We start from the raw sequence: 5,775 nt of genomic DNA, 5'->3' as shown, positions 1-5,775 counted from the left end.
TCTCGTAAAAAAAAAAAAAAAAAAAGGAATAGATTCATGATATTGTACAATAATTTAAACTTCATAAATCACTCTATTTACATCAAGAAAAGGTCGCGGTCTGATTCATACGAATAAAATATGAGAAAAAAATAATTTACACTGCCATAAATGTAAGAGCTTACTGAACCTTCCAATATAGCTGTTTTGAATTTTTTGCCAATTTTATATTCCCTTGAGCAATTAATCACAAGATGCTATTTAAATACCTTCATCACAAAAGCTACTAAAGCATGGCAATAAAATTCATGAATATGAATAGTGTCCCTTATCAGAAAAAAATATTATTTGATAATATGATTAATATACTGTAGGCTTCAAATAACTCAATTTAGTAAAGCTTAACATATGTAAATACTAGCATACATATAAACTACCTGTATGTGTAAAATGTTCCAAGATAAGTACAGGCGAGATAAAGCATAGATTTGGGAATACATTGGTTCCCAAGTCACCGTTCTAGCCAATACCTTCACTTTATATGGAAACGGTCTCATTATAAATTATAGTTTCAACCACTTCCTGCTTGTGGCATCCTAATAATTGCCTGTGTGGGCAGTAATTAAGTATGTACAACAGTGCAAGCAGACGTGGGTTGAAGGTTGAAAAGAAAATAGAATAACTCCAAAGAGACCATTCAGAGATAGACCTGACGGCGCTGGCTACAGCGGAGTTTCTGGAATTGATTTTTTTTTTTTAATCAACCTACAACCTGCTCCTGCCGAATCCCCACTAGTGTATATTCAGATAAATTATTCCCCGGATAAAGTTAATTCCACATCAACCCTTTCACTGGGAAAGGTTGCCTGTACGTGATATCTTTCTCGCCATCTTTGCCAATTTAACGAATGCAACTTGTATAATGTACATCATACTGTATGTTTTCAGCCAGTAGGAGCAATTTTGTGGTTGAGTCATCTGGATATCAAGGAGAAAATAATTAATCTTTTTCTATAAATCAAAACGAGAATAGATTTTTTTTTTTTTTTAAATTGAATGGACCAGGTTTGAACTGTAACCATTTAGGCTCTTTGTAAATATAGAAAAAAAAATATTTGGTTCTGTTCAAGATTTTATGAAGTTATATATAATTTTTCTTTATATATGTTTGTTTCCTCTTACACTATTAAAACAACGGCTAAAAATCTACTAAAGCTGCACTCCCACTAATTTTAGCTACCAGCAGCTACTTCTTCCTCGTCTACCAGGAAACACATGGTCTTCATTTTGCCTCCCATCCTGGACATCTATAGTAGAGTGAATTATTGATAGTTATAATGGATATAATAGTTAGGTGTTGTTCTCTTAATACTACCTAGTGATATATAATGGTTTCCAGTTGCCTTTTTCATTATAGAAAAGGCGTTTGTAGGACAGAAATGACAATAATATTCCATCTATGTAATTTTAGTATAGCATGGTGACATATAATTACTTCTATTGGTCTTTTATTTGGTTTATGACATAGCAATTACGATAATATTAACTATTTGTAATTATGTTATGACATAATAATATATAAAACATCCTAGTGGACTTTTAAGTGGTTTATAACATATATATATATATATATATATATATATATATATATATATATATATATTTTTCTTTCATTTTAGCACAGCCTGGTGATATGTGAAACCTTCTAGCGGCTTTGTCTCAGGTTTATATAACACCACTTTAGTCATTTCAGTAGTCTAGTGATAAAAAAATTCTGGTGATCTTTCAATGGTCTATATGACATCAATTACAATAATATTAAATTTTTATCATTTTAGTATAGCCCAATGCCTTATATTAATATATGGCTATTACTGCATATGTGAGAATCCATGTAACTGCAAAATATGAGTGATGAGAATAACTTTTACTCATTTTTATTTACCAGGTCTTACAGCTTTAATGTGCCATGACAATGAGTTGACCCTAATCAACGGTGGTCCTAGTTACATCGAAGTCGACGATGGCGAACGAGACTCCACTGACAATTAGAACTACGACCCTGATTTCTTCTTCGATAACAAAGAGAGGAGCTCTTTGCTAATTGTATTTATTCATATTGATTACCTTTCATGGATTGTATTGAATCTTATAGCCTACGAGTTAATATCATATATCTTGAAAATGTTTTTAATTATAGCGAACACCTAACATTTATCTTGATATGTCATAAATTACCTTCTCTTCTTTCATCGGGTTCTGTTACCTGTCTGAGGATCGAGCATCTCCGAGAGATAGAGGCTCAGTTGAAGGGCGAGGATGACCTGGCTTCCTAAATAAAGGAGACCAGGAGCACCATTATCAAGCCCAAGGAATGCATGCTAAAGGAAACAATATCAGCTACCCTGACCTTTCTCACTTCGTGCACCCATCCCCAGTATCCATCCATTCCCTTTACTAGTATTTTCAGGCCATGCTCATGATGTCTGTTGCTGATGACATTGTATGCCTGTTGAGCCTGCTTTTCTCTTGAATGGAAATCTAATCAACGCAATTGATGGGGGTATAACTTCCCGTGTGCTTAAATACCAAGTGAAATACGAGCCCTGGTCCAATGATGATTGTAGACGTGCTTATTTAGAGAAATAAAAGGCCCATCATCTATGGGAAGGTTACATATCAGAATTGATTTGGAATAACTATACTACTAAGCAAAGAACTGTTGCTCAGAGTTTATGCTTAAACTGGAAAGGAATACAATTTAACAATAAAAGAAACTCTTTCTGGTAAAACCCAGGAGAATATGAGGTGGGCTACCCTTAAATCTCCACTCTTGGTGTAGCTTTAAGTATTCCTTCTTTACTTAAACCAAACGGCTCTGTTACTCAATGTGCAAAGGAAAAGGCAACCCTTTTAAATTTTCTGTCCCGTGAAATAAAACTCTCTTGATGGATCTCGATGCTTATAAAGGTGTAGACCCAAATGGTATTTTCCTTTGCTTTTTATAAAGACTTTTGATTTCTTAGCTCTTAAGTGGTCTTATTTTCCGAAAGTTAGCAAGAAGAGGCAATTTTTGCACTTGTTGGAGAATTGATAATGTTACTTCCTCAAGAAAATGTGTTTGTGGTAGCTCTAGCCCAGGTGATTACCGCCCAGTTTCCAATACTCCCACATTATCGAAAGTTTTTGAACATATTTTGGTGAAACATCTAAATAGGTATGCTGAAGGTAATCACCAGTTCCCTAATTTGCAATTTGGCTTTCGTAAAGGCCTTGGAGCATGTGATGCCCTTCTTACGATCTCAAATACTGTATAGAAATCCCGTTTGTGGTTAGGAAGTTCGTATGATAGATTTTTGTGCTCCCTTTGACCGTGTTTATCAACGTTGGAAAATAGGTGGTTTTTTTTTACCATCATTATTGAATTTTTGGGTAATAAATTGCTAAGTTGTTGATGGGCGCCATATTGAGATTAGGAATGTGATGTCTGGTGCTTCTCAGGGTAGTGTTCTTGGTCCTTTACTTTTCATACTATATATTGTACACATGATTTGTAGTTTGGTCTAGAAAACAAGATCGTTGCTATTCTCTTTGCATCAATTCCATCTCCCCAATGTAGTTTTGGCGTTGCTGAATTCCTTTAAAGCGATCTAGCAAAAATTAGTGCATGGTGCCAATATGTGGTATGAAGTTAAACCCTAACAAGAATCAAAGTATGACTGCAAGTAGGTCAGCATCGATAATGTTTCTTTAACACTATAAGACTTAACGTTTTAGGTGTGATCCTTAATATCAAATTCCCTTTTGAGAAACACATTCGGCCTGTTTCTTTTTCCATTGCACAAAAAATGGCTCATTGATTAAGTCTTTTTAAGTTTTTCAGTGATTAGTCTCATCAAAAGAAGTGATTTAATTCTTTCATTCTGTCTTGTTTCGAGTATTGTTTACCTGTCTGGTGTTCAGCAGCTGATTCTCATCTTAATGTGTTGGACAAGAATTTGCGGTCTATCAAAATTATTATCCCCGATGTAGATATTAATCTCTGGCACTGCCGTTCACCAATGGGAATTTGTATGCTCGTAAACTGATTAGCTCGTTTTCAAAATTATTTGTAACTCACAATACTACTGTGAGTAGTGACTAAATATTATTGTAATACACACACACACCCACACAAATTTAAACATACATATACATATATATATATATATATATATATATATATATATATATATATATATATATATATATATATATATACACCTCAGACATGTCCTTCTACTTGGCTTTCTGTTTATGGCCTTCCTATGCCCGTCCACACAAGCAAACTTTCTTATTTCACCAATCCATCGTCCTCTCTTCCTTCCCCTACTTCATTTGCAATCTTTGGGACATTCTGTTATTCTTAATTTTCATCTATTATCTGTCATTCTCATTATATGTCCTGCCGTTGTTCATTTCATTTCCTTACATGTTGTTAGAATATTCTCTACTTTAATTTGCTCTCATATCCAAATTGCTTTTTTTCTGTTTCATGGTGTTATTCTCAACACTGTAACAAGTTTATGTTCCAGGGCTTCAGTAAGGCTCCACGTTTCTGATGCACAAGTTAATACTGACAGGACCATCTGATTAAATACTTTTTTTTTAGAGAAAGTGGCATTTTACCTATCTATTTACACACACACACACACACACACACACACACACACACACATATATATATATATATATATATATATATATATGTATATATATATATATATATATATATATATATATATATATTATAAAATATTTACTTCAGATTTCTCTTTATGTGGTTATAATTTTGCTATCCGATAATGCCCGTCATTTTATTTTCCTTCAAGAATCTTCTGTCCTATTTTCAATTTACTCGTACATCACTTAGGGTATCCTAATCTGAGTAGATATATTTGCTGACATAGGGAGTCAAAGCAGCAACGAATACCCAAAATGAATCCTTCGTGCAGCAAATGTATGCATTATTACCCCAAAGGAAGTCCTCACCTATCTCCTGAATGTATTACCATGTAGACAATAAAGTTCTTCCTATTAGCAGAACGGCCTCCTCGCATATCTGAGGAAATCGACAGATCCTTCTGTTTCTGTAATAAGGATAATGGTATTCGGCGCGGGTGATCCGTGGCTTTTTAGTCCTAAGCCAAAAGGACCACAGAGCCCTTAGTCGTATCTGTACATTGAAACATATCATCCTTAGTGAACAGGCGATTTAGGGCGATGTCACTCCGAACCATCTCTTTTTTGTCATTCACAAAGGAATTCGATTTTGACACATGATAAAGGTTTGAGAACACAGAGCCTTATGGAGGGTGTAGTCTCCTTAATTAATATTAACGCGTATCTGCAGAAGGGTGCACATGTGTCCAGCCAACCAGCTTTTCATGTTACTGTTGAATGCAAGATAACTAAAGCTTTGATGTCTTATCCAAGAAAATGGCGTTCATATCTTCTTTATTGATAATTTTACCAACAATTCATTTTCTGCCCGGTGCTATTTGTGTTTTTTTTTTTTAATTTCTATTTCTAATGTATTAAATTTTCCTCAACAGTGGCCATTTTATTCCAGCTTGCTTCTAGAGATGATGAACCTGTATCTTGTTTCAAATGAAGTCATAATAATAGTGACGATGATAATAATAATGATAAAAATGCTGTTCAATTTGGCAGCAGGACTCCTTAGCTAAGGTTTCCTCTTATCAAGTTCTTAAGCCATCCTTCTCTTTCTTTACTATTGATCGTAATACAAGAAGT

This window comes from Palaemon carinicauda, chromosome 1 (genome assembly GCF_036898095.1).
Source record: "Palaemon carinicauda isolate YSFRI2023 chromosome 1, ASM3689809v2, whole genome shotgun sequence".
NCBI classification, from domain to species: Eukaryota; Metazoa; Arthropoda; class Malacostraca; order Decapoda; family Palaemonidae; genus Palaemon; species Palaemon carinicauda.
This window is presented reverse-complemented; position numbering follows the sequence as displayed.